At 45.0% G+C, this 24,298-nt stretch overlaps 1 protein-coding gene across 4 annotated transcripts in view; it reads right to left on the bottom strand.

Annotated features, from left to right (window-relative positions):
- GLT6D1 (glycosyltransferase 6 domain containing 1) overlaps positions 1–23,931 on the bottom strand; it is a 38,759-nt gene extending 14,828 nt beyond the window's left edge. The window contains exons 1-2 of one of the 4 annotated variants that reach the window (XM_035112748.2): positions 23,674–23,931; positions 1,614–1,695 (exon numbers count right to left, since the gene is read on the bottom strand). The gene's annotated coding sequence lies outside the window, so the exon portion shown is untranslated. Of the gene's footprint in view, positions 1–1,613; positions 1,696–12,706; positions 16,715–19,864; positions 20,076–23,673 lie in introns of those variants that run through there. The other 3 variants (XM_060270604.1, XM_035112750.2, XM_035112747.2) reach the window with 3 other exon arrangements.
- Between the last annotated feature and the right edge of the window lie 367 nt (positions 23,932–24,298).

Genomic DNA, 24,298 nt, shown 5'->3' with positions numbered 1-24,298 from the left:
AATGGTTCTGGTCTGAAATGGGACCCAGCCCCACCCCACCTGAATTGGTTATCATTGCCAGACAGAAGCCCTGGAGTGAGTGTCACAGCACTCACGCTGAAGCCATTCTGTGAGTAGGGATAGAAAATTCTGCTCATTTCAATTCTCTCATTTTCTCATTTTCCCAGTCTTAAATTCAGTTCCCCACATTTCTGCAGCAACATATATGTATTTTAATGCAAACTCTACCCTAGCACATGCATTTTTGGTGAACATTTTCTGGTTGGAGAACTGCAGCACAAAATTTGCATGAGTACAGATTTGAGATGCTCTGTTTCAGGTTTCGTAATGCTTTGGGAAGTGTGAATATGGTAAGGTAAAGGTAAAGAGACCCCTGACCATTAGGTCCATTTGTGGACGACTCTGGGGTTGCGGCGCTTATCTCGTGTTATTGGCCGAGGGAGCCGTCGTACAGCTTCCCGGTCAAGTGGCCAGCATGACAAAGCCGCTTCTGGCGAACCAGAGCAGTACACGGAAATGCCGTTTACCCGCTGTAGTGGTACCTATTTATCTACTTGCACTTTGACGTGCTTTCGAACTGCTAGGTTGGCAGGAGCTGGGACTGAGCAACAGGAGCTCACTCCGCCGCAGGGATTTGAACCGCCGACCTTCCGACCTTCTGATCGGCAAGCCCTAGGCTCTGTGGTTTAACCCATAGTGCCACCCGCGTCCCTTGTGAATATGGTAGCTTCAGCTTTAAATGCAAACCCATACCAGGCAAGTTTCCTGGGAAGAATAAGGTGTGACTGTCAAGGTGACTTAAGCCTTTAAGCACCCTCCCCTCTGACTCACAGTGCAAAGCTCTGCATGCTTGCAGAATAAATCCCCACTTATTTCAAACTGCAGCTTACTCCCTAGGAGCATGCAAAACATTGTGCAGTCTTTTTTTTTTTAAAAAAAAGAGTTTGTCACTGGGCAAACCATTTTCTGTACAACTATATCCAGCTTTGCTTGCTTGTTAAATATATAATGTATATATATATATATATATATATATATATATATATATATATATATACACATACATACACACACACACACACACACACACACACACATATACACATACACACACACACACACACACACACAGTCCTGCTTTTGTAGACCAAGAATTCTACAAAATGAAGAAAATGAAAATTTCAGGGGAAACAGCTACTGAAACATTGGAAAAATAATTAAAATTGGCCAAAAATTGATTTAAACACACCAGCAGCCTACATATCTGGGTAGACTTGTCTAAACAAAAAGCCTTTTAAGCAGGCACTGAAAAAGAGTACAGTGAAAACAACTGCCGGATGTCAATCTGAAGGAAGTTCCAAAGAGCAGGTCCTGCCATGCTAAAAGACCTGTTTCTTACAAATGCAGAATGGTATTCTGTAGCCACTGTAACAGCGCCAGTTAGATCCATCAAGGCAGTCAAGCAGGAGTATATAGGGTTAGGCGATCTTGCAGGTAAACTGGTCCCGAAGATTTTAAGGGCTTCATACCGGTAGTAACGCATTGAACCTGGCCCAGTAGCAAATTAGCAGCAAATGCAGATCTAAGTATTAGGATTAGGGGCAGCCACTTACTTTTGTTTTGTTGTGTGGATTTTATCACCTGAGAAGTCAGCATCAATCTTGTGATCTTTAGGTGCAAGTAGCAATGCTGGTTCTAAAAAGAAGGAATAAAACAGAGTTGTTATAAAACCTCTTCTAGGTTCTCACTTCAAGGGAAGCCCCATGGACCAAGCGTTCAGCCCATATAGATGTTGCTGGACTCCAGCTCCCCATAGTGCCAGCCAGTTGCCTAAGTCCCCTCCTCTCCAGGGTTCTTTCCAAGCAACCAGAGACTGTTTCTGCACTACAAGCAGCATCAGCAGGGGTTCAAATCCCCACAGGTGTGGGGTTGCACCAGGTGTATAGGGGCACTTCAACCTTCCCCCCACCCTGCTATAGTCCAGAGTACAACCGCCCCCCTCCCAAAAAAAGCAGGATCATTCTACTATCTGAGACACCAGCTCTCTCTAACTCCTCCACCTACCTCACTGAATGGTTCCTATTTATCCCAATTGGTCGTTATAAGAGCTCTGTAACCTTAAGAAACTGGAGCCTTTATTTGCTTTCCTTCCCTCCTCTTTCATGCTGCTTCTTTTAAAATGCAAATCTAAGGACAAAGACCAATCAAACACACATATTCCACAATTTTTCGGTCCCCTCCCAGCCTATTCAGAGTGCCAAAAGTATTTTCTGAGCCCAGTACACTATATGTGGATTGGAAATGTGTGTTACCTTCTGTGCATGGGTTGGAGAGCCCCCCAAATAAATCAGTTGTCACAGTGTGACATAGCACTTAGAGGACCTACCGGTAGGAGACCAGGGTTCAAATCCCCACTTGGCCATGACACTCACTGGATGTGACCGTGGGGGCCAGGCACTGCCTCTCAGCCTAATCTACTTTGCAGGGTTGTTGTGTGGATTAGAATATCAGTGATAAAATGAATGTACTGCCAAGAATGCTATTTTTATTTCAATCAGCCCTGGTAATAGGCTGTAGCAAGCAAAACTCATCAGGAACTGACCTAACATTTAAAAATTTTCCCCTTTGGCGTTTGTGACATGACCATAACTTTTATCATGTTGCTGTTTATCTTAATTTATTTTATGCCACTTTTATTTATTTTATTTTACCATATTGTACACATTTGTGCCTCATTTTTTCCACTCTTTAGCTTTTGACCACAAATCCAATAAATATTTAATTTGTTTTGCATGTTCACTTGTTTATATCCAGTGAAAGTTGCCAACTGATGAGAAGGGAGCAATTCTTAGCTTGCTTATTTTGCCTTTAACAGCAGCTTGATCTGTAGAAATTATGCAAATGAAGTTCTCACAACACTGACTTCTTCCATATGTATGAAGGCCAACCTACTTTTAGAGAGCAGAATGGTGGTTGGCTGAAAAGCTGGCAACCCAGTATTATATTTCACTTTTTTTGCTTTTGCAGAAGTTTGGAAAATGCCACCAAATATGAAAAGAAAACCAAAGCACGGACAGCATTTCTGTATCCAAATCTCCAATCATCTGCGACTTCAAGGACCTACACCTTTGATTTCCACCCTCTAATGTAGTGTTTCCTAAATGGTTGACCCAGGAGGGCCACGTAACCCACACATGGGGTTCATGGTCCATGCCCATCAACTGTCCAGGACATCCCTTTTAGGGGGCATGGTGCCTCCAACATGAGCAAGGTCACAGTGCCCCCAAATGCAAGTTTTGGAGCACTGTGCTCTTGCGCAGTTCATCTAAGCCATGAGGGAGTGCAGCCTGGAAGACGCACAGCCCAGTTTTGCACTGAGAGGGTATGATGGCACAATTCACATAACGAAAACTACCAAAGAGATATTGACATTTTCAAAATTAGGGTCCATGGCTTGGCTTCTGAAAAACAGGAGGTCCACAACACTTAGCTAATTGGGAACCACTGTTCTAATGGCTCCACCATCATGCAAATGTCTTAAAATAGTCCCTTGTTTGCAAACTTCTCTGAGTCTTACAAGAAAATTCACATGCATATAGACAGCAATGACCACAAACTCCAAGAAAACAACCCCCTACATGTCAGCCCAGTGAGAATTTCCAGACCAGGTAATATCAACTTCCACAGAATGCTAAGCCTATTGTCAGTATTAAAAGCCAAAGCTTGTTCAAATTTTGGCAGTGAGCAAGGAGCAACCCCAGTCAGAGAGGGACTGGCTGATTTTGCCAATTTAATCTCTTCCAAGCACCCGAGGGAAAAGAAACCCAAAGTACCATCTATTAGAATCAACTAAGATGCCACAAAATAGTGCAATTTTTATTTTTTAATTCTTCTTCTTTTAGTTTTTCATGCTGGACTTGAAAGCCACATGGTGGGGAGAATTAGATTTGATTAGGAACACAAGAACATATCAGGCTGCCTTTATGCTGACTCAGATCACTGGTCTACCTTGCTCAGTACTGTACTGTCTACACTGATTTGCAGCAATGGCACTCCCAGGGTTTCAGGCAGAAATCTCCCAGTCCTACCTGGAGTTGCCAGTGATATAAATTGGAACCTTCTGCATGCATGGCAGATGTTCCCGCACTGAGCTATGTCTCTTCTCTTAGGATTCTGCCAGGTGCAAAGAGAGCTGGTATTGTGCCGTGGTTAGCATGTTGGACTGGGACCTGGAAGACTACGGTTCAAATCCCCCACTTGGCCATGAAACTCATGAGGGGACCTTGGGCCAGTCACCCAATCATAGGATCATAGAAATGTGGAGTTGGAAGAGACCCAAATGGACACATCCCTCCCTACACCATGTTAATTTCTCTCCATTTCTCATTTTTCCAATTTTAAATTCAGTTCTTTATCAATTTCTGATTATTATTATTATTATTGTCTGCATGAAAATTTCTCAGCATTTTGGCACACAACGCTCTTAATATTTGTTTGTTGTTTGTATGTTTGTTTGTTTTGGCAATTAATAAGCAGTTTCTAACAAAACAAAATTCTTGAGTGGTTTACAATATATATTACAAACATATAACATACGGTACATAAGATCATAATATATGCCAGAAACTAAACTCCATGCCATTTAAAACAGAGAGTGTTTTGCATGCACTTTGACCAACAGACACATTTTTGAAAGCAATCTTCTCTAATATCGTGCATTTTGACGAATCCGCATATTTTAATGCTCCTTTCTTCCTTACTTATTAACACACTTACTTGGTCACACCATAAAATCTGCAGAAGATTGAGTGTCGAAGGAATACAACATTTCAGTTCATGTACTGTATTCTTTCAGGAAGTGTGAATTTGGTAGGCTGAACTTTCAACACAAAAGCTACTGAATTTACGGTAGTTACTTAGTTATACCACCTTTTCCTCCAGGTAGCCTATATGGTTCTCTTCCTTCCCATTTTATCCTCACAACAACCCTGTGAGGTAGGCTAGGCTGAGGGACTGTGACTGGCTCCTGAGGTCACACCTTATAGGGTGAAATGAGCTTCAAGACTCAGTGGGGGATTCAGACCCTGGTCTCCCATGCCACGCCCTATTCCAACACTCCAGCTCAGAGTTTTCCAAACTTTTCCTGTTGGCGACACACTTTTCTGACATGCATCATTTCGCGACACAGTGATCCAGTTTTACTAGCAAACCAGAAGTTAATACTTTCCCCTGGGGAACGTCTGTGTGAAACACCTACACACTGCAGCCGAGCTGCATGCTGGCTCTCATTTCTCACCATCTCTAGCATTAAGCTGCAAATCATTCCTCACTTCCACCGCAACACTTCCCAACATTCAGGCAGGCCAATGCTAAGACTATTAACATTATTGTTTCAGGGAATGCCTGGCCCTTATATCCCAGCTCAATTGCTGAGGTCATCTGCAGGAGCATCGATCGCTGGTCATCCCCCGAGTCGGTGAGGCTCATTTGACAAACACAAGGCCATGAGGAAAATTTGCCATTAGAGATTCAACAGATGCCTTCCTGCTGAAAAACTTGAGGGTCATCTACAACCCTCTGCAATGCAGGAATCTTTTGCCCAATGTGGGGCTCGATACCATAACGCTGAGATAAAGAGTTTCATGTTCTACTGATTTTTATTTTATGAGTAAAGGTAAAGGGACCCCTGATCATTAGGTCCAGTCGTGACTGACTCTGGGGTTGCAGCGCTCATCTCGTGTTATTGGCCGAGGGAGCTGGCCTACAGCTTCTGGATCATGTGACCAGCATGACAAAGCCGCTTCTGGTGAACCAGAGCAGCACACGGAAACACCGTTTACCTTCCCACCAGAGTGGTACCTATTTATCTACTTGCACTTTGAAGTGCTTTCGAACTGTTGGGTTGGCAGGAGCTGGGGCCAAGCAATGGGAGCTCACCCCGCCGCGGGGATTCGAACTGCCAACCTTCTGATCGGCAAACCCTAGGGTCTTAACCCACAGCGCCACCCGCGTTTTATGGTAGCTGTATATTAATATTTTTTTATAAATAACTCTCACTACCTCACCCTACTTCTGTACCACCCAATAATTGGAGTTCTCCAAGGTTACAATGACCTTGGGCCGGTTACAATATCTCAGACTAACCTTCCTTGCAGGGTTGCTGTGAGGGTAAACTGGAGAGGGGGAGAAGTGTGCATGCCCCCTGGAGATGAGATATAAATGTAATAATAAAAGGCGGGGGGGCAGGGGGATGACACACACATACACCATAATACAGAAGCAGAACCTCAAACTTGACATGGAATAAAAACAGCAGTGAGAGATAGCAGCAGAAATTATGCCTGTGGAAACTTTCTGTTGGAAAAAGGCTTCTGCTGCTCTCCCCCCCCCCCCAGCAGCTGACAATAACATTTCCTGTGGCTGCCCACAGATAATGAAATTCTCTCCCATGAGAAGTTAGACTGGCTCCCTCCTTGTTATGCTTCTGCTGGCAGGCTAATACCACCCTATCCAGCCAGGTATCTGGAAACAAAGATGCAGATGATGATTGCCACTAGGCTGCTCTCAGGGCAAAGTGGAATTTAAATGCTGGTTTTAAATGTAATTTTTAAACTAGTTTTTATTGCTTTATATTTTATAACAGCTCACTGGAAGGACAGATCGTGAAGCTGAGGCTCCAATACTTTGGCCACCTCATGAGAAGAGAAGAATCCTTGGAAAAGACCTTGATGTTGGGAAGGATGGAGGGCACTAGGAGAAGGGGACGACAGAGGACAAGATGGTTGGACAGTGTTCTCGAAGCTACGAACATGAGTTTGACCAAACTGCGGGAGGCAGTGCAAGACAGGAGGGCCTGGCGTGCTCTGGTCCATGGGGTCACGGAGAGTCGGACACGACTAAATGACTAAACAACAACAAGAAAAATCAGTGAAGAGAAGATCCTGTGTTGGGTCAGTTTCAGAGCAGAAGCAAAGGGACTCAGGGCAGTTTTTGCCAAGCTGGTATGTTCCAGCTGCCCTGGACCACAACTTCCGACCAGCTAAAAAACATTGACATGGCACAGGGAATAGATGTGTGATCTCACCTGTATGTTAATAATCAATACAGTATGACAGTATTCATACCTGTCGAGAATATTAAGATGCTAATAACTAATATCAATAATATAAGCAATCACATCATCATTGCCATACGCTTTAAATGTTCAACTTTAACAAAACATAGCGCAATGTATGCGAGTCTGGAGAAGGGGACGTCAGAGGACGAGATGGTTGGATAGTGTTCTCGAAGCTACGAACATGAGTCTGACCAAACTGCAGGAGGCAGTGCAAGACAGGAGTGCCTGGCGTGCTATGGTCCATGGGGTCACGAAGAGTCGGACACGACTAAACAACTAAACAACAACAACATTTTATAACAATGATGTATATACAGTGGAACCTCGGTTTATGAACACCTCGGTTTATGAATTTTCGGTTTATGAACACCGCGGACCCATCTGGAACGGATTAATTCACTTTCCATTACTTTTAATGGGAAAGTTCGCTTCAGTTTATGAACGCTTCAGTTTATGAACAGACTTCCGGAACCAATTACACCCATGTTTCAGTTTATGAACGCTTCAGTTTAAGTACTTCACGGACCCGTCTGGAACGGATTAATCCACTTTCCATTACTTTCAATGGAAAAGTTCGCTTCAGTTTATGAACGGTTACTCCGCGGACCGTCTGGAACGGATTAATCCACGTTCCATTACTTTCAATGGGAAAGTTCGCTTCAGTTTATGAACGCTTCAGCTTATGAACAGACTTCCGGAACCAATTGTGTTCATAAACCGAGGTACCACTGTAATGGATATTGTAGGACACATTGAACCCCAGCTTAGAAGAAATGTGGTATATAAATATATCGAATAAAGAAAGTACTACATTCAGCTCATAGTTAAGGTTGTGGAACTTGGTCTCACAGGGGGCAGGAAGGGTTACCAACCTAGACAGCTTGAAAAGAGGATTAGTCAAATTCATGGAGAAGAAAGGCTTACAGATTTCCCATTAGGGCCTCTGGTTGGTCACTGTGAGAACAGGATGATAGACTGGGTGGGCCATTGGGCTGATCTAGCAGGCTCTAACTTTGGCCACCTCATGAGAAGAGAAGACTCCCTGGAAAAGACCCTGATGTTGGGAAAGATGGAGGGCACTAGGAGAAGGGGACGACAGAGGACGAGATGGTTGGACAGTGTTCTCGAAGCTACCAACATGAGTCTGAGCAAACTGCGGGAGGCAGTGGAATACAGGAGGGCCTGGCGTGCTCTGGTCCATGGGGTCACGAAGAGTCGGACACGACTAAACGACTAAACAACAAAGCAGGCTCTTCAAATGAGCTAATGCTCCTCATTAAATAAATTACAACGAAAAGTTCTGTGATGCTCCTTAGCTGTGGAAATTCTGTTCTGCTTAATCGTTCCATTTTGGTGTGCTTATTTGGGTAGTTTCCTGTTTTGCGTCTTTTATGGAACCCAAGGCAGTCTCTGTGTGGTTCCCAGGCAGTCTCCCATCTAGGCCCTGTCCATTTCCCCCATTTGCAGGGCAATGAGGCAAGGATTTGAGTTAATGTCTCAAGGGTTAAGAAGGGATGCTTTAAGGGTGAGTCAGGCTCATGTGGGCGAAAGTGAGCCTTAAGATAGTTTTGGCCTCTGGCCCACAAAGCAGGGGTATTGTTAAGCCATAAACCTTTGCACACAAGCCCTGGAATTCCTGCCCCTTCCTCTCTCTTTTAAAAAAAATTACCTTAAAAATAAAATGCTTACTTAGGTGCTATACATATTGCGAAGGCAGACCCTCCAAGTCCCCACCAGGAATGTTCCTGATTTAGAGAAGCCGTCCCGGTTTCTGATTTGATCCCAGAATGTCCTGCTTTTCCTTAGGATGTCCCTATTTTCACTGGAGAAATGTTGGAGGGTATGGAGTTTTCTGGTCCCCAAGCCGTCTGAAGGCAACCCTGTATAGCAGGCACCCCCAAACTTGGCCCTCCAAATGTTTTGGGACTACAATTCCCATCATCCCTGGCCACTGGTCCTGTTAGCTAGGGATGATGGGAGTTGTAGTCCCAAAACATCTGGGGGGCTGAGTTTGGGGATGCCTGCTGTATAGGGAAGTTTTTTGTTAATGTTTAACGTTATATTATGTTTTTATATATGTTGGAAGCTGCCCAGAGTGGCTGGGCCAACCCAGTAAGATGTGTGGGGTTAAAATAGTAAAAATATCATTTTGGAATGGAACGTCCCTATTTTCATTGGAGAAATGTTGGAGGGTATGCAAAGAGCCTGTGAGATCCCATCCACATCTTAATTTTGTTCCGAAAGTTGGATGTTCATTTATTCATATAAATTATCGCCTGCAGATTATATGCAAGGTTGTGCTATGGGGTCATAGATTGCATCCAACCTACACAGAGTAGGCCTCATGTCTAATGCTGGCTGCAACTCTGTTTCCTGAGTAGGGATGATTCAAATCAATTATCCTCTAAAGGCAAAGCGATCTAAAGGCACAGCCTACCTTCAAAATTTGTACTTACCTGAATTTTGCACTGTGCAACCAAACTTTATCGAACTGTGTATATTGGGGGGAAATAAGCATAAAAATAAATGTTTTCTTGAAATTAGCATACAAAGATGCATTATATTAGGAAATGTTGTTTCCAAAAACATGTGTGGTTGTCACAACTGAGCACAAAAATATGCTTATCGGGAGAAATTCACCCCAAAATACTGATTAATTTTCTGAGGGTTTTTTTTTTATAAAAAAATGCAAATAGTGGTAGAAATATAGAGAACTGAATTAGTGTCTGGAAAAATGGGAAACTGAGAATGACATTGACAGGTCCTTCTACCCCTAATCTTGAATCTTTTAAGTATTTAGCAATAACCTGCATTAGGCTTAGTTACAGGTAGGTAGCCATGTTGGTCTGAATCGAAACAAAATAAAAAAATTCCTTCAGTAGCACCTTAAAGACCAACTAAGTTTTTATTTTGGTATGAGCTTTCGTGTGCATGCACACTTCGTCAGATACATGCATGCACATATCTGACGAAGTGTGCGTGCACACGAAAGCTCATACCAAAATAAAAACTTAGTTGGTCTTTAAGGTGCTACTGAAGGAATTTTTTTATTCTGCATTAGGCTTTTAATGGTTCATACACTTAACTTGAATGGAGCTATTAAACTAATTGGTTAGCTGGTAATTTGGGCATGTAAAGGAAATCAGCCCTGAGTGCTCACTGGAAGGACAGATCGTGAAGCTGAGGCTCCAATACTTTGGCCACCTCATGAGAAGAGAAGACTCCCTGGAAAAGACCCTGATGCTGGGAAAGATGGAGGGCACAAGGAGAAGGGGATGACAGAAAACAAGATGGTTGAACAGTGTTCTTGAAGCCACCAACATGAGTCTGAGCAAACTGCGGGAGGCAGTGGAAGACAGGAGTGCCTGGCGTGCTCTGGTCCATGGGGTCACGAAGAGTCGGACACGACTAAACAACAACAGCAGCAGCTAAAGGCTAGTAACAATTGTCTTCTTCCCTCCCTGCTCCCAATCATCCCTGCAACAAGTCACAGAGGCCAGGTGTAAGCATTGCAATAAATAAATAAATTGAGGGTTTCCTGGAAAATGTGATTTATTTTTTTTCAGAGTTTGATGGTTATGTGTCATGTTTGTGCATGAGAAAGCAGGGGACAACAACAAAGGACTGGGAAGGTGTGTCATTAAGAATGTGTTGCTTGTTAGAAGGAAAAAGAAAACATTTCCACACTTCAAGAGAACACAATGGTGCAGGAAGTCACTCTGTGCCGTTTAAAGCTCAGCTGGCATGTTTTACCCCGCACTGGGAAAACCAATGGGCACATGGCTGTTTAACTTGATAAAATACTGTGCAGGCAGATTCCAGACTGACTCCACGTTTGCTGTTTAAAATATATGTTTAAAATATATAGGTTGGTGGGTGTAGTTAGTATCTTCAGGGGTACTGTTTATCTATTTATTTCATAGAATTTATACACTGCTTAATCATAAAAAAGAAGAAGCCCCAAACCCACAAAGCTGTTTAACAATAAAACAATAAAATATCAATAAGAAGAATTAACGACAACAATTTAAGACATTCAAAAAGTTAAAATTAACAACAAGCTAAAACAGCTTAAGAGGTGCATCGACTTTCTGAACACTAGGTAGGCTTCCCTAAACAAAAAATGTTTTTAACAGGCACCAAAAAGAGCATAGCTAAGGCACCTGCCTGGTGTCAAAAGGCAGGGAGTTCCAAAGTGCGGGTGGTGCCACACTGAAAGATTGAGTTATTACAAATGCGGAACAAGTACGGTATTATGAGGCACTTGTGGGCCCACATGGGGTAAGGCAATTTCGCATGTAAACTAGCCCCAAGTTGTTAAGGGCTTTCTATACCAATATCATTGCCTCTGGATATCTTTTAGACAGTGTGCCCCGATGTCTGTGGTGTATCACATCTGAATAATTGGCCCCAAATCAAGAGAACCCAAAGCACTTTTCTCACAGGGAAGCTGGGAAGCTGATGGCTCATATTGGAGAAATGCAAGTTCAGATCCCTACTTAGTCCACAAATCTCACTGGGGGCTACGGCAGTCCCCAACTCTCAAACTAGCTTCCCTTGCAGGGTTGTTGTGAAGCTGCAGGGGATGGGCTGAGAGCTCCTTTGGGAGGAAAGTGGGAGGCAGGTTATTGATTCTCAGAGAGCTTCTCTGAGCCCCTTCTTCAGAGAAGGTAGTCCAGGGACAAACAGCATACAGATTTCTCAAAGGGACCCGTGCTCCCTTAGAATAAAGTTCTGCACCATCTAGCAGTAAAGGCTTCCCAGGCAGGTGGAGTGCAGAAACTCACACCTGACATTCAGGCTGCCATTTGCCCTTTTCTGTCTGCAATCATGTGCTGGTGAGAGCCATTTTGCACCTCTTGGGGGTCATCTGGCTGGTGAAAGGAGATGGCTTTTTAAAAAAATTATAATAAATAAATGATAAAAACTGAGAAATGAACATGCACCTCTCAAGCACTACACATGTATGCTCAGAAGTCATGCTGAGCTCAGTGGGGCCCACCCCCACAAGCAAGCGTGCCTAAGACTGTAGCCCTGAGCATTGATTTGGATGTTAAAAAATGCATTTTCCTGGCAAAGAGTTCTGTTAAGTCTCTGCACCACCTTAAATCTACTGGTTTGCCTCACCTAACCCCATTGTTCCATTTCACCCTACATCTTGGTTTTATGTTCCTGAGAAAACACACCCGTATCCTCGAATTCACTTCCCTCAGGAACCGCTGTCTTGGCAGAGGCTTACTGCTAACTTACTGCACACTGCTGGACGCTAAGGAACGCCAGATGCACTTGAAAATAAAGAGAAGAGAGAAATAGAACCAACTTCTCTTTTGTGCCTGAGAAGCTTGGGCAGCGAGGAATGATGGAAAAGATCAAGCACAACAAGGTCTGAGAGGAAATACATGTGGATTTCACCCTGAGCAGATGGTCTGTGGGCTAAAAGGCAAAACGACATTTCAGTTTCTTTGGAGGGAAACTGTGAGGAAGCTATTTGCAGGATCACAATCAAATCCAAAACTTTTAAAATAAAATAATTCTCACCACCACCACCGATGAACCGAAATAATTTTAGTAGCTGGAGTGTATACATACCGTTCGGCTGGACGTGACTTCTCTGAGCTGGCGATCAGGCTGTGTAGGGGTGGGTGTGGAGTTGTAACCTGCCCAGTCTATATTCTGCTGAACTAGGCAGGACTTGCATAAAAGGAAACTGTCCCAGCACTTTCTGTCAAAATTAAGCCCTGTTTTGTTATTTCCAAGAGGGATTGTTCTAGATCTCACATCCTGAGCTATTTTGACAGAAACCCAGGGGATAGGGGAGAGAGAGTGAAGTTTTCGATATCAAAACATGGGTATTTGTGGAAGGGCAAGTTGCAAGCAAAGGGCTCTCTCAAGACACCAGGTCTTATGTTCTCTCTGTCTCTCTCTGTCTCTCTCTGCTGCTGCTGCTTGCCACGTTTCCTTGTTTTGCTTGCAAAAAGCTGGTGAATCACATTCTAATTGGTGCAATTGCAATGGTGGGGGGGATAACATAGTTTGAAGGCGGGGCCTTTTCCTTCCTGACCAAAAGTAGTGTTTTGAATAGTGTGGCTTTGGCAATGCTATTTTTGTAGAAAGGGAAAGAAACAGAATGTGCGAGCGTTTTGGAAGAGAAATGCAATCCATTCGGTTTCTCTGTTTTCAAATTGTCCAGCATTCTGGCCTTTTTCAGACGGGCGAGGCCTGCAGATTCCTAAACAGAGTCTTGTTCCAGGGGAGGGCTGTGACCAGAGCTCAACCTTCAGGATGTGGGGTGAAATAGCAATAGTGGGTGAGGCAGCCAGCCTTTTAAGACCAGGGCCTCTAGAGGCAGCTAGCAATAAAAACATTAAGAACAGAATTACGGGACAAAGAGCAGGTTCTATCTCAGATCCTCCCAAGTTTTCCCTATTTTCCAGGGACAGTGTCAGATTAACAGAAGTCACCCCAAGTTTCTGCTTTGATCCTGGAATGTCCTGCTTTTCCTTAGGACGTGCCTATTTCCATCAGATAAATGTTGGAGGTTATGCTATCTAAGGGACTCGGCTCTCATCTGTGACTCCTAGAAGTTGCTGGCATGCAACAGCGGCCACGCCCTGGGAAATGGCTTTGACTGGCTGGCTAAGCCAACTGGGGATTGAACTTTGTGCAACACAGGTGCTCTGCTGGATCTGAGCAAAAGAGCAACACACTCTCCTGCCACTGTGGCCTCCAGAAGCTGCTGTTCAGAAGCATTTCTGCTTCCGACTGTGGAGGCAGAGCATAGATATCCTGTCTAATATCCATTTATTGACTTATCCTCCTCCATGAACTTGTCTCAACCTGTTAAAGCCTTGCAAGTTGGTGGACATCACTGCCTCCTGTGGGAGGAAGTTCCATAGCTTAACTCCTTGCTGCATGAAGAAGCACTTTCTTTTACCTGTTTGGGTTTGGGAGCTCTAATCTCACCCTTTGGTCCACCTTTCCCCCCAACATGGTGCGCTTTAAATAGTTTTGACTACAGCTCCCATCAGCCCCAGCCAGGTTGAGGGAAGGCTGCTTTGGCCCTCTGATGTTACAAGAACCCAGCATTGCACTGGAATGGAGAGTTTTAAGCAGAGGCTGAATTGCCATCTGTCAGGAATCTGGTTGTGATCTGGGGATTGATCTAGATGGTCTTACAGATTTCTTCCAGATTCCCTAAAATCTTGCCATTCTACAGTTTCAGCAGGGACAAAGTCTCTCAGGGTACCCCTCTCAGATCATAATCACACCCACAAAGTGCAACTATGAGAGCCAGTATGGTGTAGTGGTTAAGAGTGATGGACTCGTAATCTGGAGAACCGGGTTCGAGTTCTCCGCTCCTCCACATGCAGCTGCTGGGTGACCTTGGGCTAGTCACACTTCTCTGAAGTCTCACAGAGTGTTTGTTGGGGAGGAAGGGAAAGGAGAATGTGGGCCGCTTTGAGCCTCCTTTGGGGAGTGATAAAGTGGGATATCAAATCCAAACCCCACTTCCTCCTCCTCCTCCTCTTCTTGTAATGGTTTGGGTAGCTAATTTGTTCAGGCTGGCTTCATGTGGAACAAAACACAGGATCCCAGCCAGAAATGGTTGGAGCTTACTCCTTTGTCTTGACTCTCTCTCCCACTTCAGCAGTTATTCTTTTCCCTTCAGAAAATCCTATAAAACTTGGAACCCACTTAAACAACCAAAAGGTCCAGTAGAAAGAATGCATGATGTTGTCTTTCCAAAGAAAACAAATGTATTTTGAAGAGGATTGCTTGAACCTCACAAAACCATTTCCCCCATGTTCAGAATGTGCTTTTTCTAGGCTTTGTATCTTATTCCCTTCTACCAGCAGTTCGACTTTTGTCTGGGTGTTTCTTTCAGGGCTGGGTTATTTTTCTCTTTACTGATTAGCAGGATCAAACCCTGTCCCCTTCTTTGGTGAAATCCATCAAACCCTGACACTTGAAATGCACAAGGATCAAATGGGAAAAAGAGTGTTTCTGATCCTATATAGAGTGCCCACTTCTCTTCATGATACAGTCACAGCTAGATCACCCTCCCACTCCTGCACAAAAGCATTTGGGATTAGAGGGTGAGCCTAACAAAGTCTTTGGCCGGCTGGTCTCCTCCCAGACTACAACTCCCAACAGCCACCATCCAGCAAAACCCACTAAGGGCCCTGCACCATTTTAAAGACCAATAAATTTAATGTGGTGTATTGTTTTTGTGGATTATTTTTCAGAAGGATGAAAATGCATCTAGGATGAAAATGCAAAGTTCAACCTTCTGCAATGCAGGAATCTCAACACACGTTTCCCATTACACATTCCCCATTACAAACCAACACCAGACCCTGCTTAATTCTGCAAATGTGTGAGCAGTAAAACTGCCGCACCACTCCTGTTTTGGGTAGTGTGCTCCTCAAATTCTTTTCTCACATACCTTATTTTCTGTTTGCATTTCTTTTTGCCAAAGTTCCTGCTCATTTCTGTTCTCCTCAGGTGAGGAACCAGCAGTGGTGTAGAGGCTAGAGCGCTGGCTTAGGACCTGGGACAGAGCCAAGTTCAAATCCCCCACTTGGCTATGAAGCTCACTGGGTGTGGCCTCAGGCCAGTCACCAACTCTCAGCCTCACCTACCTCACAGGGTTGTTGTGAGAATGAAATGGGAGAGGAGAAGTATGCACACCACCTTGAGCATCTTGGGGGGGAAAGGTGGGCTATAAAATGTCATTAATGAAAATAAATAAATTTGGACAAGACTTCCATTTGCTGAAGCAGGGATGGGGAGATTCAGGCTCGGGGCCAAACGCTGTGCTCTAGACATCTCTATCTGGTCCTCATGCCACACCCTTCACTGGACCTGATTTGCACCACAAATGTCTATCTAGTCCAGTGGTTCTCAAACTTCTTTCTCTGGGCCACACTTTCAGAATAAAAATTTGCTTGCTTCACACCATTTATTTTTTACTGATAAGACATTGGGGAACAAAAAGAAACAACTCCTAGCAATGCTTGATTTATAACACAGAATGCAGCAATTTTGCAATTTGGGACACCCAGGAAGTATAAAACAATGCAGCTACATAAGAACACAAATCCTTCCTACGTTAAAATATAATTATTAACCAGCTTCTTACATATATAAACTCAATGAGAGGTGTTGAGCTTGCTTTCGCCATGAAAACTCATTTGTATTAGGTCTATGCAGGCTGGGACCCTACCTGCCTGCAGATTGTCTCGCCAGAGTGGTGCATGCTCTAGTTACCGTACCTCCCGCTTGGACTACTGCAATGCACCCTGCGTGGGGATACCTTTGAAGGTGACACAGAAACTGCAATTAATCCTGAATGCGGCAGCTAGACTGGTGACTGGGAGTGGCTGCCGGGACCATATAACACCGGTCCTGAGACACCTGCATTGGCTCCCAGTACGTTTCCGAACACAATTCAAAGTGTTGGCGCTGACCTTTGAAGCCCTAAACGGCCGCAGTCCTGTACAGTATACCTAAAGGAGCGTCTCCAACCCCATCATTCAGCCCGGACACTGAGATTCAGCGCCGAGGGCCTTCTGGCAGTTCCCTCATTGTGAGAAGTGAGGTTACAGGGAACCAGACAGAGGGCCTTTTCGGTAGTGCCACCCGCCCTGTGGAACGTCCTTCCATCAACTGCCAAGGAAATAAGCAGCTATCCTATTTTCAAAAGACATCTGAAGGCAGCCCTGTTTAGGGAAGTTTTTAATATTTAAACCTGTATTGTTTTTAACACTCGATTGGGAGCCGCCCAGAGTGGCCGGGGAAACTCAGCCAGATGGGCGGGGTATTAAAAAATAAAATGAAATGAATGAATAAATAAATAAATAAATAATCTCCTCATCAATACAAAGAAGCCTCTCTTTTTCTGATCTTTCATATTTGTCAGGAAATCCATGTTTGCTACAATATGTTGTGGAGATCTGTAGATGACTAACCAATGTGGATACTGTTGCTGGTTGTATATATATACATATAATGTATGTTGATACTATACAATACTATGCCACATTGAAATGTTTAAACATTTGATTTCTCCTTGAATCTTCCCACCCTACTTGTCTTCCTCCCCTGCCACACCAGGATGCCACACCACACACCCTTGGTGGGCCACTGCCCTAGCCTCTTTCTAGTCTGGGTGGTGGGCAGAGAAGGGTGGGCGAGTGTAACTGCCCCTCCCACTTTTGCCTCTGGGCCCCGCCCACCACGGGCATCCGGCCCTTGGGAGGTTGCGCAAAAGGTGATGCAAAAGGGATCCTAACCCTTGGAGCCTCCTTGCCTCTGAGAGTGTGGTTGGCTCTGCTTGTTGGTAGCCGCGTTGGCATTATTATTGTAGTAAGTTATTAAAATGGTGAATGGCAATCAAATGGCATTGAAAAGACAACAAAATGTGTGTGTGTGTGTGTGTGTGTGTTTTTTAAAAAGAACCAGCTGAAGTAACTGCAATAAACCAACCAACCAGATGCATTGCGTCTTTGTGGGCTACAGAGTCTCTTGAGGTCTGCAGGGCTAGCTATGTGACAGACAGTTCTATCCTCCAATAATTCTCCACCACGTCTCTCCACCCGCCCCCCCATACCCCCCTCCACAAGCACCTGCTGCCCAGAGTGGTTTTCTCGTGCTGCTGCCCAATGGCAGAGCTGGTACTTGGTCTGCCCAGATGTCGTCGCACAGCAATCCAAGTTCTGCGGTGGCCAGGACTCAGCAGGCACCTCATGCAGGCCCCATTTGCACCATCAATGTAAATCACTATGATGCCACTTTAAAAGGTCATGGCTTCCCCCCAAGAATTCTGGGAGCTATAATTAGTTAAGGGTGCTCAGAGTTGTAGGGAGATTCCAATTCCCTTCACGGTGCTGCAGTTTCCAGGACTGATTAACAGCAGTCGCTTTCTCCAGGGAGCTCTGTAGTTCTCTGAGAGGAATGGGGGGGGGGCATCCTACCAACCCTGGGCACCCTCAATGTGCTACAGCTTCCATAATTCTTTGGGGAAAGCCATGGTTATTTAAAGTGGTAATGGTGTGCATGCAGCCTTGGAAAACAACAAGTACAGTGGTACCTCGGTTTAAGTACACAATTGGTTCCGGACGTCCTTACTTAACCTGAAGCGTACTTAACCTGAAGCGAACTTTCCCATTGAAAGTAATGCAAAGGGGATTAATCCGTTCCAGACGGTCTGCGGACTACTTAAACTGAAAGTACTCAAACCAAAGCGTACTTAAACCAAGGTATGACTGTAATTAGCAACAAATATTTTTCCACGGGTGGCGCTGTGAGTTAAACTACAGAGCCTAGGGCTTGCCGATCAGAAGGTTGGTGGTTCGAATCCCCGCGACGGGGTGAGCTCCCATTGCTCGGTCCCAGCTCCTGCCAACCTAGTAGTTCGAAAGCACATCAAAGTGCAAGTAGATAAATAGGGACCGCTACTGTGGGAAGGTAAACAGCATTTCTGTGCGCTGCTCTGGTTCGCCAGAAGCGGCTTTGTCATGCTGGCCACATGACCTGGAAGCTGTACGCTGGCTCCCTTGGCCAGTAAAGTGAGATGAGCACTGCAACCCCGGAGTCGTCCGCAACTGGACCTAACATTCAGGGGTCCCTTTACCTTTACCTATTTTTCCACAGAAAATTACACAATCCTGTGCAAGGTTCCTCTGCCATCACATTCAACATTATGTTCAGTGGGGCTCACTCAGAGCCAACAATGGCAGCATGCTAGAGTCTTTAAGAGATGAGAAATTCAAGATATGAGTTTCAAAGCTTCTCTTTACAGGTGTCAATCTTGTTGAATGTTTCAACATTCTCCCTCTGCCCCCACATACAAAGAGCAAAAGTCAAAATCCCCTTTCAACATTTCCATTATTGCACTAACAGGGAAAGCCCAAGCCTCAAAAATTGAATCCTGATATGTCAACACTGATTTTATTTAAATATGCATATTTTGAAGGGTTTTTCTTCCCGTTTGCAAGTTCCGTAATCATTACTGTACATGCAGGCCAGGGTTTTCAATTCCATACCGCAGGCGGCGGCGGCGGGGTGGGGTGGGGTGGGGGATGGGACCTAAGGCTGTGAGGGAGGCCTGGCAAGTTTTGAGAATACAGTATGTGGATTTCAAATCTAGCACTTCTTCCTCAAGGCCTCATATGCAAATACAGTACTGCATTAGAACTATTGCATTAATTCTACACACACCCAGCCACTTTCTAAGTCTTGTCAGGCAGTTAAAATCTCCTCCGCGCTAAAAGCATTTCTGAGCATACACTTCTGCATTTTACTGGATTCCGCGCGCCCCCCCCCCCCCCCGGCTTTTCTTTTTTGCAACATCATCTCTGCTCTGCGTAAAGCCCTTTGCAAAACTGCTTCTCGCTGCCAGAAAGACAGAGAACAACAGCTAAGCTTTCCCTTCCCACCTCCCCCAAAACACACGCCACCTTTTCCCTAATACTATTTCCTGCAGATCAACTGCTTTTTGGCAGACCACCACAAGACGACAGAAGGAAAGAAAGAAAGAAAGAAAAGAGTGCCCGGAGGATCCGAAGAACAAGTTCTATGCCCTGGAGACACGTGCGCGAGTGTGTTTGGGAACACATATATCAAGCTCAAGCAAGCAGCTCATCAAAAGAGGCAAAATCTGTTAGGGGTCTGGAAATAAGTTTGCCGTACGTCATGCGGGGGGCGGGGACACTCGCTATATGAAGAGGAAACACAAAACCTCACAAATGTCTCAGGGGCGCGCCCGGTGTCTTAAGCCAGTCGATCTTTGGAGCCCGGCCAGAGGAAGTAGAGGCGCTGACGAACCTTGCTGAAACCTCGCACTGCTGCCGCTTTCTTACAGCCACAGGTCTTGGGAAACGGCCCTTAGCCTGGGAGGCATGTGTGGTGCTGATCAGGAGGCAGGATCTCTCCCAGTGCCTCAGGGTGGGGTGTTTTCCCCCCCCCCCCCCTTGCCTCTGCTCCACAGCTTTGGCCCAGGTCCTGAGGGCTCGCCTGACTTTCTGTGCTCCTTCAGTAGCACCTTAAAGACCAACTAAGTTTTTATTTTGGTATGAGCTTTCGTGTGCATGCACTTAGTTGGTCTTTAAGGTGCTACTGAAGGAATTCTTGAATTTTTTTATTTTGTTTCGACTCAGACCAACACGGCTACCTACCTGTAACTTTCTGTGCTCCATTCTTCCTGAGCCTTTTGAAAGGGCCTTTTTTGCCTCTACACAGCACTCTCCTGCCAATCATCATCAGCGTCCTGTCTCTGGCATCATTCTGGGTTGGCATCTTTGTGGGCTGGGCACTCTCCGATGTGGAGAGAATTGGGCAAAGGGAGATGCCCCGTCCCCCGCACTCTTGTAACATGCAGAGTTCTCAGCTAGTGAAGCTGATTTGGACTGCTGGGTTCATTTGTGCGCATGTGTGTGTGTGTGCTTGGTTTTTATCACATGGCTTGTGGAACTCACCACCAAAAGGTGTGGCCAACAAAGTGGACAAATTCTCAAACGTGGTGGGATCATAGAATCGTAGAGGGGTAGAACTGGAAGGGACTCCAAAGGGTTACCTAAAGCATGCCCATTTGACTGCTTCAATCTACAGAACTGGCACTATTACAAGTGCCACATAATATTCATAGACTCATAGAGTTGGAAAAGATCCCAAGGGTCATCTAGTCCAACCCCGTGCAATGCAGGAATGTCAACTAAAGCATCCATGATAGATGGCCGTCTTCTGAGGGAGATCGTCAAACAGCTGTTACTGTCCAAAAATTCATCCTCATGTTTACTCAGAATCTCCTTGTCATTTGAATCTATAGGCAGGGCCGGTGCTAGGGTTTTTTGTGCCCTAGGCAAGATCACCTTCTCCCCCCCCCCCACCGGCGCTTTGAGACTCCTTCGGGTAGTGATAAAGCGGGATATCAAATCCAAACTCTCCTCCTCTCCTCTTCTTCCTATACCACCCTTCCTCTGAAGATCACAAAAACACAAAAATGTATACCATAATAACAAAAACATCTCTCTCTCTCTCTCTCCTTCTGCCCCACCCTCCTTAAAAGGCCATAGATTGTTTGACTAACTAAAGGCCTTGGAGAAGAGTAATGGTTTTGCCTGGCACCTTACGTGCATCAAAGCCCATGAAATAAATTCCTTGATTTAGGTTTGCTCTGCTAACAACCACAGTTTCTTGGTAGAATCACTCTTAGCAGCAATCATGCTTTCAAAAGAAAAAAAGGGAAGAACAAAACTAATAAGGCTAAGTTGCATTAGAGAAATATAATGCATAGTGTTCTTTTGTTTCACTGTGTAGAATAGAAAGGTACTATGATGATCACTAGGCATTAATGACCTGCTTTCTAATAATGGATTTAATAAGTAAACAATTTTTAAAAAGCACACCAGTTCCTCATGATCTTACTGTGGTTAGCTGGAATCCTTTTTTGCCCCACTGGTGGCAAAATGGTAAATGCCATTTTAAAATCAAGTGAAAACCAATCCAAACTAATTTATCTGTGCTGTTTTACTAACTGCAAAGGAAACCTTGCAGTCATGCAAGCAAGTCCAATTCTTTGAAGGCTTTGGCATTCTTAAGTGATTTAATTTTCCCCTTTGAAAGTTGGAAGATGAATTAGGTCTTGATATTTATAATGCTTGCTGCTTCCCACTCCCAGCTGCCTAACAATATTTTTTGGGGACGCCCTCCCTGTAAAGGGTCAAGCAGAATTTATACCCCAAGGAAGTTTTACCGGTGACAAAAGTAGCAGTCAACAAGTCAACAGCTGAACTGGGAATGGAGCTATGAAGATTGTGTGTGTGTGTGTGTTCGTGTGTTCCACTTTTTAAAGTGAAAAACATACCGATATCTTCCCAGAATCAAAATGCATGTCTCTCTGTGTAGTCAGTGAGACGAGGAGAAGTGCGTTCCACTCCCCAGAGAAAAGGTGAGGTATAAATGTAATGTTATAAATAAAACAAAAAAAGTACCAATATAAGAATGGGGTGTGTGATGAGGTGGCCCTGAAAAAACAAGAGGGAAGAAAGCATATAGGGCCAGATAAATATATTTATGTGGGGAAATGTACAAGTTAAGGAAAGGAGGTGGGTAGGAAACGAGTTACACTGATGAAAAGAAAACTGATGCAAAAAATCTGCCCCCAAAGAAGAGATGATGCGGAAAATAAAAACAAAGTGAGAAAGAGAGAAAACATTAGAAAAGGACAAAGGAGGAGAAAGAAAGTGGTGAAGAGAGGAAAGGAGGAGAGGAATCAATGAAGGACGAAACCAAGGGGCACCTGCTCAGTCCACGCTGCAAGTCTCCAGGTCAAGGGCTGCTGGCAGGGCGCCCTCGGAGGTGGAGGCGGCGGGCTCGGGGTCTCCATCGAGGCTGGGGTCTGCCGTGCCTGCTGCCGGCGGGCCGCATCGCAGGCAGGCGGGCCAGCAGGAGGCCCAGTCCTGGAAGAACAAGGAGCCCCACCAGGTTGATGGCGAGGCCGAGCGCACCAACGATAAGGATGCGCTCGGCGTCGCGGATGGCCTGGGGGCTGGCCAGGTGCTGCATGGCCTCCATGAGGATGGTGAAGGAGACCGCGGCCAGGAAGACAGCGTTGCTGAGGGTGCCCACCACCTCGGCGCGGCTGTAGTCCAGCGGCGCCCACCAAGCATTCAAACGGCTGGCTGGCCTGCGCCGCCTAGGACGGGTGGGGCTGAACTCGAGGGGCAGAGAGCGCCAGGGTGCCCCTCGCCGCGGACTCTGGGGTTGGCCGAAGGGGAGAGCGGCTGCCACAGCTCCCCCTCTGCACCCTTAGGCAGCACCGGGCGTCGGTGGGCAGGCTGCCCAGCGATCGCCTAGTTTGCCTTTATGGATGCACTGGCCCTGTCTATAGGTTCAGGTCTGAATAGTTTCTCGAAGTTGCAAAAGGGGAAAATGATGAATTCTCAAGTACCTCTAGTTCCTGTGGAGAACATGAGCACCACAATCTGTTTTTCACATGAACACACTCCTTAAGGACTTAGGAAGTTGTCTTTTGCCAAGTCAGACCATTGGTTCATTTTGCTCAGTACTGCCAATACTAGCGTTGGTTCTTCAGAATGCCATAATATTCTTCAGAGTATTATGTGGCACTTGCAATTCCTACCTGGAGATTCTGGGAACTGAATCTTTCGCATAACATGCTTTACCACTGCACCGCAGGCTAAAATTTGCTGTTCACAATTTAATATTGAGGTGCGGACAGACAAAGATTGGGCTTCTACCCAAAATTTCTAAATAGATGGACTTTTGTGGACAGGGGCTGTATACTTCTGCATGGCAATTACAGGGGCTAAGTAAGGGGGAGGGCTGTTATCAACATACCACAAATGAGGAAAGCTATAACAGCTATCTGTTAACACCTACATTCTCTGCAAAAATGCATGACAAGAGCTGTTATCTGTGAAAGAGTAACAAGCAACTATGAACTAATTGTAGGAGAGGTACTTACACATACAGATTTTATACTTGCTTAAAATATAATGTTCCCCTGCACACCATCCCAGAAGCTCACGTACCCTTTCAATTTTTGTGAAGTCCTCCTGGATTTTCTAAAGGTGTTTGACATCCAGCAGCTGCATGGGGTGAGAGTTGACACTGTAAATAAAAGGGAAGGAAGAAGAACTGGGGTTTCCTGGTGTGACGATAAGCATAGTTGCTAAGCAGATGGCCACTTCCTTATTGTGTAGAACACGTGCCACGTTGGGACAGGAGCACAGCAGCTTACAAACGGGGATACGTATGCTGTGGACGTATAGAAGGCAGGTGTCATGTGATGAGGGACGGAAGTAGATAGGTCTTTACAGTTGTATTTTCTTGGTGCAAAAGGTATTGCAAGGAGTGATCCTCACTGAAGCTTCAGAGCACTTACCGTGTTTCTCCAAAAATAAGACACCGTCTTATATTTACTTTTCCTCAAAAAAACACACCATGGCTTATTTTCAGGGGATGTCTTATTTTTCCCCTCCTCCTCCTTCTGCCGCTGCTGGCATTGCTGCTGCTTCTATCACTATGTCTTATTTTCGGGGTGTGGCTTATATTCCTTGAATGCTTAAAAATCCTGCTACGGCTTATTTTATGGCTACGTCTTATTTTTGGAGAAACAGGGTAGGAAAGAAGTTGCCATCTTGCTCAGTGTCCATC

This window comes from Zootoca vivipara, chromosome Z, assembly GCF_963506605.1.
Source record: "Zootoca vivipara chromosome Z, rZooViv1.1, whole genome shotgun sequence".
Lineage (NCBI taxonomy): Eukaryota > Metazoa > Chordata > Lepidosauria > Squamata > Lacertidae > Zootoca > Zootoca vivipara.
This window is presented reverse-complemented; position numbering and strand designations above follow the sequence as displayed.